The sequence below is a fragment of the Schistocerca gregaria genome, chromosome 7 (assembly GCF_023897955.1).
Source record: "Schistocerca gregaria isolate iqSchGreg1 chromosome 7, iqSchGreg1.2, whole genome shotgun sequence".
NCBI lineage: Eukaryota > Metazoa > Arthropoda > Insecta > Orthoptera > Acrididae > Schistocerca > Schistocerca gregaria.
The window spans coordinates 237786621-237800899 of record NC_064926.1 but is presented as its reverse complement, the minus strand read 5'-3'; the positions used below and the strand labels follow the sequence as shown (position 1 = coordinate 237800899).

Genomic DNA, 14279 nt, shown 5'->3' with positions numbered 1-14279 from the left:
GTGTCGCGACAGGCGTGAATGGAGGGACGAATGGAGACGTGTCTTCAGCGATGAGAGTCGCTTCTGCCTTGGTGCCAATGATGGTCGTATGCGTGTTTGGCGCCGTGCAGGTGAGCGCCACAATCAGGACTGCATACGACCGAGGCACACAGGGCCAACACCCGGCATCATGGTGTGGAGAGCGATCTCCTACACTGGCCGTACACCTCTGGTGATCGTCGAGGGGACACTGAATAGTGCACGGTACATCCAAACCGTCATCGAACCCATCGTTCTACCATTCCTAGACCGGCAAGGGAACTTGCTGTTCCAACAGGACAATGCACGTCCGCATGTATCCCGTGCCACCCAACGTGCTCTAGAAGGTGTAAGTCATCTACCCTGGCCAGCAAGATCTCCGGATCTGTCCCCCATTGAGCATGTTTGGGACTGGATGAAGCGTCGTCTCACGCGGTCTGCACGTCCAGCACGAACGCTGGTCCAACTGAGGCGCCAGATGGAAATGGCATGGCAAGCTGTTCCACAGGACTACATCCAGCATCTCTACGATCGTCTCCATGGGAGAATAGCAGCCTGCATTGCTGCGAAAGGTGGATATACACTGTACTAGTGCCGACATTGTGCATGCTCTGTTGCCTGTGTCTATGTGCCTGTGGTTATGTCAGGTTGATCATGTGATGTATCTGACCCCAGGAATGTGTCAATAAAGTTTCCCCTTCCTGGGACAATGAATTCACGGTGTTCTTATTTCAATTTCCAGGAGTGTATATGCCTCCGCGCGAGACCTTATTTCTCGCATCTTGTCTTCGTGGTTTTTATGCGAAATTACCGTTGGCGATAGTTGAATTGTTCTGCAGTCGGTCTCAAATGACGGTTCTCTAAATTCCCACAATAATGACTCCTTAAAAAAAAGTTATCTTCTGTCCACAGGTTCACATTTGAGTTCACGAAGCATCTGCATGATACTTGCAAAGTGATCGAATCTACTGGTAACAAATCTAGCAAAACGTCTCTGACTTGCTCGATCTCTTCATTTATTCAACCTTGTAGGGATCAGTACTCTAGAATAGGTCGCCCTAGCGATCTATACGCCGTCTCCTTTATGGGTGAGCTACATGTTTCCGTAATTCTCCCAATGAAACGAATACGAGCATTCGGCCCACCCCGATGTGCTCATCCCGTTTCATAACGCTTTGCAGCGTTACGCCTATATATTTAATTGACCTGACTGTGTAAAGCTGTACGCTGTCAATTCTGCATTCGAACATTACAGGTTTGTTTTTCCTACGCCTCCGCATTAACTTACTATTTTCTACATTTAGAGCAAGTTGCCATTTATCACAGCAATTAGAAATTTTTTCTGCGTCATCTCGTATATTCCTACATTCACTCACCGACGACAGCTTCCCGTACACCACAGCATTAGCAAACAACCGCAAATTGGTACTCATCCTGTCCGTCAGGTCAGTTATACACATAAATAAAAGCGGTCCTATCACGCTTCCCTCTGGCACTCCTGACTGTACCCTTGTCTCTGACGAACACTCGTCATTGACGACCACGTACTTGGTTGTATTGCTTAAGAATTCTTCAAGCCACTCTTATATCTGGGTACCGAATCCGTATGCTCGTACCTTTGTTAACAGTCTACAAAGAGTCACTGTGTCAAACGTTTGCCCGCATCTCGTAGTCGTGCGGTAGCGTTCTCGCTTCCCACGCCCGGGTTCCCGGGTGCGATCTCCGGCGGGGTCAGGGATTTTCTCTTCCTCGTGATGGCTGGGTGTTGTGTGATGTCCTTAGGTTAGTTAGGTTTAAGTAGTTCTAAGTTCTAGGGGACTGATGACCATATATGTTAAGTCCCATAGTGCTCAGAGCCATTTGAACCATTTTTTTTTTTCAAACGTTTTTCGGAAATTTAGAAATATGGAATCTGCCTGTTGTTCTTTCTCTATGGTTAGCAGGATATCATGTGTGAAAAGGGCAAGCTGAGTTTAGTACGACCGATGCTTTTTTTTTAACCTTGCTGGTTTGTGGACAGTTGTTTTACCAGTTTGAAGGAAATTTATTATATTCGAAATCAGAAAGTGTTCAAGAATTCTGCAGGAAACCAGTGTTACGAATATTGGTCTGTAATTTTGCGGATCCGTTCTTTTATCGTTCTTATATACGGGAGTCCCCTGTGCTTTTTTCCAGTCGCCTGGGACTTTGTGCTGGGCTAGGGAGCGGGCTGTACTGATTTATCTCAATACATACGACGTTCGACCATTGCCGAGGCCAACATGTTCTTCAGATCTCTCTCACCCGTTGGAAATATTTGGTCATGACAAGCAGAGAGACTGGTGCGCCACCAAACGCCAACCACTACAATACTGAATTCTTGCACTACGTTGAAGCAGCGTGAAATGACACACCAGTACCTGTCACCAAAGCTCGGTTCGACTACACGCCTAACCGGTTTAGAGACGTTGTCGCAATAAGAGGTGGCACCTTTGTGTACCCAATTTTGCTCTCAGTATACCTCTATATCACCTACAAATTTAATAGCGTAATCTTACTACCATAATACACACATAAAATACTTTTTTGTTTTCTGTTCTTCGTGTTGTTGCCGTTTTAACGGCCACTAGCGTATTTACAATTGCACATTATCAGGTTTTTTGGTATCTTTCTTGAATTTAGGAAAGAGTCGTCTCTGTCATACTAAGTTCAAGAGCGAATTCATTATCATTAGACATTCAGGACTGGCTGCGACTTGGGATATAACAGAATGAAAGGACACAGTGGTGTCGAGCATTGGTTGTTCTAGGAGCGACCGGAGCAACAGAGTCGGCTGCCACAACAAAGAGACGCCCACAGCTCCATGCTACTGGCTTGCCTCTGGCCACCACCAGCTGTGTAAACGCCGACCTGCGTTCACGCCTGATGCAGAACAGCGCAAACCTAGAACCCACCGTCAGCGGGCGTCTCCAGAGCAGCTGTCGAACTCTGGATTGCATTAATGTATATTAAGCGGCACGCCTTACACAGTACTCACATACGACTTGATAAAGAACTTGGATGTGTTTCACAGGGCGGTTGCTAAGCGCACAGAAATCAGTGCTCTCGCCATTGGAATCTGCAACTGAAGCGCTCTCCAGTAGCAGTTTATAAATTACATTTGTCGCACTAAACGGGAAAGATTTTGAAACTTCCGTCCTAATTAAAACTGTATTCCGGACAGCCACTCGTTTGTGACCTTCCCAAACTTCCCACGAGTTCTCTTGCATATCCTACTGCAATGGCACTCCCCGAAGGAAGAGTGCTGCTGAGAACTGGCCTAGCTACAACGCAGATAACTGTTTTGACACTGAATATTTCAACCTGTCCCGGAGTATGCGCTTTTTGAAAGAAATTTCCCCACTATTTATTTATTTCATACAATTGTGATTTCGGCTCTATAGGCATTCTCAAGTTCAAATGGCTCAGATGGCTCTGAGCTCTATGGGACTTAACATCTGAGGTCATCAGTCCCCTAGAACTTAGAATACTTAAACCTAACTAACCTGAGCACATCACACACATCCATGCCCGAAGCAGGATTCGAACCTGTGACCGTGGCTGTCACGCGCTTCCAGACTGAAGCGCCTAGAACCGCTCAGCTACACCGGCCGGCCATTCTCAAGTGCATGATGAACTGAAAATTAATAAAGTGTACTTCCCATAAAGTGCAAGACATAGGAACGAGAAGTCATTGTATATTTCAAAACATTACTTACATGTTACAACATGCCCTGTCCAGTCACATTAATGTGACCACCGCCTATATTCGACGTCAACGTGCAGTCGCAGATGGCCGGTGGTAGTACTAGCAGTGGAGGATGTGTACAGTGTGAGGGGGGATGCGGGAAACAGTGCAGTCGTTGTCGCAGTGCGAAAACGGTGCGGTTTATTAGACAGCCAAAAGAAAATCATAATTGTCCTTCGGGACAAGGATGGAAGCATTTGCGAAACGGCTAAATTTGCGAACTGTTCACGTCCCTCAGTGGTTGGAGTGTACCGCGCATGGCAAAATGGCGCTATCCAAAACCAGCGCCGAGGCAACTGTGGTGGACCACGAGCCATAGATGACACGGTTAAACGACGTCTCTGCAGATGTTTATACGTGCAACCGTTGAGCAACTGACCGCCCAGGTGATCCAACGGACTACCACTAGTACCTCCTCAACGATCGTTCAACAAACTTTCCTACGTATATGCCACTGCAGCACCCGCCTTGTTCTTGGCTTCATGCACCCATGCTGACTGGTGTTCTCCAGTGAAGAAGGCTCATTTGCACACCAGCATCGCAACTGGATGTCCACTGAGTGGCGACTGGTGGCCTTCTCAGATGAAACGTTTTATGCTCCATCGAGCAGATGGCCGTTGGCGTGAACGACGTGTAACGTCTGAAAGCCAACACTCTGCAACTATCATGGGAGAGATCCAGGCCGGAGGAGGCAGCGTCCCTCGGCGACCTATTAATTCTGGAATTCAACACAAGTATGTGTCTGTCCTTAGGGAGGACGATGTTCACCCCAACATGCAGTTTTTCCTTCCTCGGCTCGATGGCATGTACCAAAGGAACAATGCTACTTCATACACAGCTCCCGGAGTACATGCATTTTTCGAACAGCATCAGGCTTAGTTTACTAAACTTCCTGCATTAAAACCCATTCGAGAATCAGTAGGAGCACCTCGATCGGTTTGTTCGCGCCATGGATCCCCCCAACCGAGAAACCTAGCGCTGCTGGCCACGTCTCTGGAGTCGTCATGGCTCCACATCCCTGTCGGCACCATCAAGAACGTTCCGGGCGGGAAGGAGCGCCGATCCCCGTCCAGTCTGTGGATGGTTTTTAGGCGGTTTTGCATCTGCCTCGGCAAATGCGGGCTGGTTCCCCTTATCCCGCCTCAGCTACACTAAGTCGCCGATTGCTGCGCAAACAATTTCTCCACGTACGCGTACACCACCATTACTCTACCACGCAAACATAGGGGTTACAGTCGTCTGGTGTGAGACGTTCCCTGGGAGGGGGGGGGGGGGTCCACCGAGGGCCGAACCACACAGTAACCCTGGGTTCGGTGTAGGGCGACGGAGGGGTGAAGTGCACTGCGGTAGTCGTCGTGAGATTGCGGACCACTGCGGCTGCGGCGGGGACGGAGCCTCTCCGTCGTTTCTAGGTCCCCGGTTCACATAACGTAACATAACATAACAGAACCATCCGGAACCGCACTGGCACTCTTTCTGTACACCTCCCAGTGGTTCAAAAAAAAAAAATGAAATGGCTCTGAGCACTATGGGACTTAACATCTATGGTCATCAGTCCCCTAGAACTTAGAACTACTTAAACCTAACTAACCTAAGGACATCACACAACACCCAGCCATCACGAGGCAGAGAAAATCCCTGACCCCGCCGGCAATCGAACCCGGGAACCCGAGCGTGGGAAGCGAGAACGCTACCGCACGACCACGAGATGCGGGCTCCCAGTGGTTCACTTCATAAATGGTTGTTATTCGGGCTTTTGACTGGGGTCACATTAATGTGACTGAGCAGTGTAACTGACCTGTCTGCGTAACATGTATGTGGTCTTACAAAAGCTACTGACGTATAACAGAATATGAGGACATCTTGTGGTCTGTTTAATAGCCAACATATTTCTGTGACCTTCCGTTCTCCACACCCTTGCATCAATTGACGTTAACCTTTGCAAAAACAGCGGCAGAGATCGTAACAAAGCGGCATCAACGGGTGAGCAACCAGATCTTTGGATTACCGGAGAATTTATCAGGAATGGAAAGACACGTATTTACGTTTTAAGTGCTTAACATATCCTTGTAATACACGCTCAAAACATATTTATGAAATACTCTGTACACAGAGTGTAAACATGACCACTTTAGATGCACAAAAAAACTGGCCTCGGAAATAATCGCTTAGATGCAGTATCATAAATTCACTGATTCCTTGAGACCTGTCTAAAAGAAATCATACATATATAGAAACATACACCCCCCCCCCCCAAAAAAAAAAAATCGACAGTAAAACACTGTTTTACAGTAGAGAAAGAATAAGGGAAGATGTTACAAGAAAACGGGGGAAGCTGATGGCAAGGGACTGGGTGGTTATAGGAAATACAGGGGGAGGTGGCAAGGTGAGGGGGCGGCACAGAGGCGCGTGGTTGTGTGGGAGTGAAGAGGGCAATTGAGGAGGGCATGAGGTATTGGGGGCGGATGGTGGATGGGGCAGTATGTGCTGTTTCGAAACTTATTGGCAGAATGAAACTATATGCCGGGCCAGGACACGAGCGAGGAAACTTGTCTTTCGGGCAATGAGGTTTTAAGTTTCAAAACAAGAAAACAACTCTTATCACACAGGTTTTGATTCCCATAATGGCACGCGTGAAATAGATGTGTCAATTTATTGCAGATTATCGAAAACTGGTGGATAAAAAACCTAAAGAACATTCTGGATACTACAGAGGGTTTACCGGCGATTAAAACGTTGCTAAAAGAGATTTCGCATTTCAAGTACATGTGTGTCGCAAGTCAAAATTGGTATACAAACTGATAGTAAACTCACCGTTTCAGACACATTGCAGGCGGAATTTTGAAAATATTAATTAATTTACAAAAGGCAATTCAGATCGTCTTTACTCTTGTTTCTTTTTTGTTCTTCCAGTCAAGTCTTCAGCCACCCTAAATACAAAGAAAACTCATCATGGTTTATATCTTCACTGTTAAATTATCCTACTGATACAAATGACAGCACACACTAACGCCTCCACTGCTTCACTATCTCTTCATATTTCTTGCTTTTCTTCCGATATCAACACCATCTCTTAAGCATTAATACGATTCCAGTTATCAGGGCAGTAAGATCGAACACAACAACGCTGAACAACAACGGGCTGTGAGCGCTGCCCCGAAGTGCCCTCAACGCACAAAACAAAACTGCCGTTTCGACTAGCCTCTACGTGCAAGAAAATCTCTGTGCAGGACCATGCATCACAGCTGGCAGCATTCTAACTCTTTCCTCCTCATCTCACACCCTCTACCCAAAAGGACAGGGCGGGGTACAGCAGTGACAGAACTTCCGATATTTCTCGTTAAAAGTACACTCATATCTTCAATAATAGCCCGTTACAAAGAAGCAAGGCATACTTATTAAAACACGACTCAACAAGCACGTCAAACAGCGAAATGAGCTCTAATGAATGGGACTGATTAATAATCTTCCACTTAATCTGAAAAAATCAGTGAAGTGAATACGCAACATTTATACAGCTGCATATACTCGCTTTCTGAGTATATCGCACAGTTACGCCGTGTAAGGACCTTGATAAAATAATGACCTAGCGTTAGCCTCTAATACTCGACTAATTACTTTAAGCAATAGTCGTAATTAGGATGCACGCGCTACGAGTTAGCGACAGTCAAAGAGTCATCCACATTACACACACTCTGACTTTCATAAATAAATGGACGCGTACCTTCTGTCTGTGACTGTAAGTTCATCTGTTGCAAGTTACAAAGACATTTTAACCAGAAAAAAATTCTCACCACGACGTGGCTGGCTCTGAGCACTATGGGACTTAACATCTGTGGTCATCAGTCCTCTAGAACTTAGAACTACTTAAACCTAACTAACCTAAGGACATCACACACATCCATGCCCGAGGCAGGATTCGAACCTGCGACCGTAGCAGTCGCGCGGTTCCGAACTGAGCGCCTAGAACCGCGAGACCACGGCGGCCGGCTCACCACGACGTGTTTCGGAGGCCTTGCTCCAACTTCAGGTAAATATAATTACCTTAACATTGCATTGCTGTTAAGTGGAGATGCTGCGCTGTTACGTGGAGATACTGGGGTCAGCCTGCCGGAGTGGCCGTGCGGTTCTAGGCGCTACAGTCTGGAGCCGAGCGACCGCTACGGTCGCAGGTTCGAATCCTGCCTCGGGCATGGATGTGTGTGGTGTCCTTAGGTTAGTTAGGTTTAATTAGTTCTAAGTTCTAGGCGACTGATGACCTCAGTAGTTAAGTCGCATAGTGCTCAGAGCCATTTGCTGGGGTCACATCCTCTGTGAAAAAAAGTCTGCGAGCATAAAGAAACACTGAAGCTGTGACAGAGTTATGGGAATTTTGAATGAAAAAATTTCTGGATATCAGGGCCGACAAAAAAAAATTGTATTAAGCAAGCACAGAGAACAGACTGTAGATACAGGAATCGAAGGACATGAAAGAGGCAGTGGCTGAGAAGGGAGCGACACAGAATTTGTGGTATATTCTGAATATTGTTCAATCTCTACGCTAAGCAAGCCGTAAAGGAAGCCAAGTACAAATTAGGAAAGGGAATTGAAGTAGAAGAAGCATAAATAAAAACATTAACGTTCGCCGATGACACTGTGATTCTGCCAAAGACAGCAAAGGACTTTGAAGAGCAGTTGAACGGAATGCATAAGCTTGAAACTATGTTACAAGATGAACATCAACAAAAGTAAAGCAACTGTAATGGAATTCGGTCGAATTAAATAAGACGATACCGAGAAAAAAATAGCAGAAGTAACAGATGATCTTTGTCAGGTGGGCATCAAAATAACTCGCGGCAGTCTGAACAGAGAGACTGGCTACAGCATGTAAGGCATTTTTGAAAAAGAGGAATTTGTTAAAATCGATTATACATTAAAATGTAAGGAATTTGTTATTCACGGTATTTGTGTGGAGTGAAGCATTGTACGTAAGTGAAATGTGGAGGATAAACTGCCGTTACAAGAAATACTGTGCTAAACAAGAATGCTGATGATCAGATGGGTAGATCTATTAACTCATGAGAAAGTACTGAACCGAATTATGGAAAAAGAGAAATATACGGCACAACATGACTAAAAGAAGGGATCGTTTGATAGGACATATCCTGAACAATCACGCTTTCGACAATTTGGTAACGGAGAGAAGTAAGGAAGGAAGGGGTTGGAGGGCAATTGTAGAGGAAAGCCTAGGTATGAATACAATAAGCCGATTCAAGTAGATGTAGGTTGCAGTAATTATGCACATGTGAAAAGGCTTGCACAGTATAGACTAGGGCGGATAGCTGCCTCGAACCTATCTATGCACTAAAGACGACGACAAAAGTCAAGTATTAAACAGAAAAAAAAACACACACATCAGTCTCGGTGGGTTCTACACTGTTTTTGTCTTACTTAATGTTTACTTCCCCCGCGACTTTGTAAAAAATATCACAATGCGCCGTACTTCGGAGTCCATGTTAAACCGTTGGCCTGGGCTCAAATGGCTCTGAGCACAATGGGACTCAACATCTGAGGTCATCAGTCTCCTAGAACTTAGAACTACTTAAACCTAACTAACCTAAAGACATCACACACATCCATGCCCGAGGCAGGATTCGAACCTGCGACCGTAGCGGTCGCGTGGTTCCAACCTGAAGCGCCTAGAACCGCTCGGCCACACCGGCCGGCAAACCGTTGGCCTCTCTGTAATTGGCAGGATACGTCAGTTCAAAGATACAAGGAAGGCCAGGGCCATATTACCTCCGAAAGGACCATACCTCGTACAGCTCTGCGATGTTAAGTTGAGAGCGGATTATCTTACCTTAACACTTATCAGCCTGAATGGTTCGTACAGAAATTAGTAACGCCGCACGCAGCTAACAAACAGCTGCCTTCAATAACCTGATAGCATCAGCTGCGGTGGAAACAATCGAGTACTGACCATCCAATGCTTTAAAGAATATAGACAGAAATTAAAAGTTTTAAGAATGAGAAGCGATGATGATGCCAATGAAATGCGGTGAGATGAAAATGGCGATGACTTGGGATGAGATGCGCATGGAGATACCGATGAGGTGGGTCTAGCGATGAAATGTATATCGCGTAACACAACAATGATTGCATAGTACAGAGCGTATTATCTGCTGTTTTAGTTTCTGTAACTGCTTTTGTGGTGGTGGAAATCATTTGACAATTTGAATACAGAAGTAGTATCAAATACATATTACTCCATGTATCCCGCTTCTTCGGCGCTCCTGTATAGTGTGCAGTCTGTAGGACGCACCGATACCCACATGCGCAGCGTTTTATGTACGAGTACATATATAGTGGTCAGAAACAGTCTGAAAAGCTTATAAGAGTGTTGCAGGGTAGGTTGTGCTGAGAAGTAACTGTTTTGCAAGCTTAAGTTCAAGCGACCCTCCAAAAACGGTGTCGCCAAATGTGCTTGTTTACGCCTTCGCCAGCACATCGGTCGGCACTAGGAAACATTGTATAACAGGAGCTGAACTAAGGGCGTCTATGGCAAGAGAAGACCAAGACGCTCCCAGGCTACGTGCCGATAACCCCCCCCCCCCCCCCCCCCCAGGGCAGCAAGCATATAGGCCGCCTCCGCCGACCTAGCTATCTGAATCTCAGTACCTCAGTACGTCACATCGTGACTCAGTTCACATTGCATCTCAATATGTCTTACTGTGCTCTAAGTCTTCCACAGTGATAGTCGTCACCTCACACCTTAGTTAGCTGAGAGGGAACGTTAGTCATTGTATATAATTGTGATATGGACACGGACAAGATTCAAGAATTAGTACGTGTTATTTGATTGCCGTTAACCACAGAACTTCAGATTGGACATCATTGAAGTTAAGTACTCAATCGGTTCCTGTAATAAAGTGTATTTTAACCACGTGTGCATTTTGTGTTGTAGTGAGAGGCAACCGGCCAGCCGCGCCGGATCAGCCGAGCGGTGTAGGGCGCTGCAGTCATGGAGTGTGCGGCTGGTCCCAGCGGAGGTTCGAGTCCTCCCTCGGGCATGGGTGTGTGTGTTTGTTCTTAGGATAATTTAGGTTAAGTAGTGTGTAAGATTAGGGACTGATGACCTTAGCAGTTAAGTCCCATAAGATTTCACACACATTTGAACATTATTGAAAGCGGCCACTCACCTATCATACCACCCTCTCCTCATCCAGCCAGGAACAACAAAGCATTACAAGATGGCACAGCCACAACACCAAACGTTTTCTTCGTTTGCTTTCCTAAAACCGAAAAGGAAAGTCGTACAAAAATTGGACATAGGACGGTAGTAAGAATCGAACCCAAGCCAAAGACTGAGCAGTCTCGTGCGCTACCATCTACGCTATAACAACTGACCCTAACAGCTGAATCTGTGCGCGCAACGGTCTGATTGGCTTATTCCAATGCTAATTAACTGCGAAACGACGCAACGTATCGATTTTTCCCTTCACAATTGCTTCTCAGCACTCTTACAAGCTTTTCAGACTCTTTCTGAACACCATGAATTTACTTGGTTGGTGCATAAGTTCGTGGAGTTATTGTTTTGCATGCTGTATTCCGCTTGTTATGGGTTTATTCATAGAGTGTCATTTTTTATTTGTAGTTCAGTGTCGCAACTTCAGTTAACACATTGTCATTTGGAGATAGTGAGTGGAGCTGTGGACGCTAGAAATTGGAGTGCCAAGAGGTGAAATTTCCGACATATTCTTTTGTTTGAATTCAAAAGAGGGATGGTAGCAGCGGAGGCAGCCAGAAACATTTGTACCGTGGATGGGGATAATGCCACTGGACACAGCATGGCAAGAAAATGGCTTTCTTGCTTTAAGGAGGATCGTTTTGTCATTAGTGACTCTCCACGTGCATGAAGACCATCGGGGTTTGATGGCGATCGTTTAAACGCATTAATCCACAATGATCCATATCAGTGTACTCGATAAATGGCAAATGTGATGAACTGCGATCATTCCACATCGTACGAGATTTGCATGCAACGGGAAAGGTTCAAAAATCAGCTGTACGGGTACGCATGCTTTAACCCAAAGACAAAAATCAGCAGTTGCTCATACGAGCATCTCTGCTTGCTCATCATCAACTGGCTCGTGAACCACAGCGACCATTCCTATTTACTGGTGACAAGAAATTGTGTTTTATGCTAACATAGAGGAAAAAACCGTATGGTTGAGACAAAACAAAACAGCTACTCCACGTAGACAGACCTACGCGCGTCCGCTAAAGGTAATGTTATGCATCTGATGGAACAGCGACGGTCTAGTACTACGAATTGCTTTCCCAAGATGTAACCATAACTGCTGGCACTTACTGTTAACAAGCGAGACGTCTTGCAGACGCAATCCAAGAACAACGACCAGGAAGATTGGTTGAAATGATACTACTCCGCAAAAAACACTACGGAGGAATTGGGTTGGGAAATCATTCGCACCCACCTTATCCGCCTGATCTTGCACCCTCAGATTTTCACCTTTTTCAATGTCTATTGTACAACTTTCAAGGAAGTTTCTTCCCAGATGGAAATGTGCTCCGAACATGGCTCGACGAGTTCTTCGCCTCAAAACCACGCGAGTTCCACAGTTGCGGAATCGAAAGGTTAGCCCAGTTTTGGCATACTGTTGTAAATAGTGAAGGAGAATATAACAGTGATGACTAAAGTCTCTGCTATGTGTACCTGTTGTGTTTATTAAACTTGTGGAAAAACGCTAAGAGCTTAATGCACCATATACCAACATAAATAAATTTTTGGTATCACTGAAAGACTTTATGCTCACACTGTGTATCATATAAAGGGTGATTCAAAAAGAATACCACAACTTTAAAAATGTGTATTTAATGAAAGAAACATAATATAACCTTCTGTTATACATCATTACAGAGTATTTAAAAAGGTTTTTTTTTTTTTTTTACTCAAAAACAAGTTCAGAGATGTTCAATATGGCCCCTTCCAGAGACTCGAGCAATATCAACCCGATACTCCAACTCGTTCCACACTCTCTGTAGCATATCAGGCGTAACAATTTGGATAGCTGCTGTTATTTCTCGTTTCAAATCATCAATGGTGGCTGGGAGAGGTGGCCGAAGCACCATATCCTTAACATACCCCCATAAGGTAAATCGCAGGGGGTAAGATCAGGGCTTCTTGGAGGCCAGTGATGAAGTGCTCTGTCACGGGCTGCCTGGCGGCCGATCCATCGCCTCGGGTAGTTGACGTTGAGGTTCTCCATACAGTTGATTGTGGAATTTGCAGCTCTCTGCTAGCTCTGCGAGTCGATTTTCCTGGGCTGCGAACAAATGCTTGCTGGATGCGTGCTACATTTTCATCACTCGTTCTCGGTCGTCCAGAACTTTTCTCTTTGCACAAACACCCATTCTCTGTTATACCAACGTTTAATACACCGCCTATCAGGAGGTTTAACACCATACTTCGTTCGAAATGCACGCTGAACAACTGTCGTCGATTCACTTCTGCCGTACTCAATAACACAAAAAGCTTTCTGTTGAGCGGTCGCCATCTTAGCATCAACTGACGCTGACGCCTAGTCAACAGCGCCTCAAGCGAACAAATGTACAACTAAATGAAACTTTATAGCTCCCTTAATTCGCCGACAGATAGTGCTTAGCTCTGCCTTTTGTCGTTGCAGAGTTTTAAATTCCTAAAGTTGTTTTCTTTTTGAATCACCCTGTATATGTTTTTCCCTGATCACAAAAATTTATTTCTAACACGAAATGCTACAACAGATTTTGACGCTGCTAATGATAGCTTAACTCACGAAATTTTATAGATGCACTTCTACAATTACTCTGACAGCATCTGATTTCTCTGTCTGTCTGTCTATCTCTCTCGCGGTACAGGTATAAGAGTCCTGCTGTCAGAGTGGCATTCATGCAGGAGAAATCGCTGTTTTATGAAGCGCAGTCGCCTATTACGGTTCAGTGACAGTTCTTTAGTGCCACTGGTCGAGTTCCGCGAGATACGTAGAGCGTCAAAGGATGGTATGAAAAGTTTAAAGAGACTGGCAGTGTTGGTGAGAAGGCAAGAAGAGGCTTTATCCCTGGACTGAGAGACGACACGGTCGATACCGTGCGCACAGCATTCCAACGCAGTCCCTGGAAATAGACGGTCGTGCTCCCAGAGAAAGAGGTATCCGCAGCAAACTGTGGTGCAAAGATTACAGAAACGCTTGCGTCTTCTTGCTTGCAAAGAGCAACTCCTGCAGCCAGATGATAGGCTCAGACGTGCTAGAAACTTGCTGGAAAGAACCGACGCAGACTTAAATAAAATTTGTTTCGCTGACGAGTCGACTTTTCACACTCCTAGGAAAATAAAGAGGCATCATGTCACGACTTGGGGTCGGAGCACTCAGATAGGTGGTGGGACAGATCCAAGTGTATGCACAATACAATTATGGGACCATCCTTTCTCATTGGGACTACCAATAGTTTACCATGACGT

At 45.5% G+C, this 14279-nt stretch overlaps 1 protein-coding gene across 21 annotated transcripts in view; it reads right to left on the bottom strand.

Annotated features, from left to right (window-relative positions):
• LOC126281877 (endophilin-A) overlaps positions 1-14279 on the bottom strand; it is a 720509-nt gene that overhangs the window by 627010 nt on the left and 79220 nt on the right. The window lies entirely within an intron of this gene.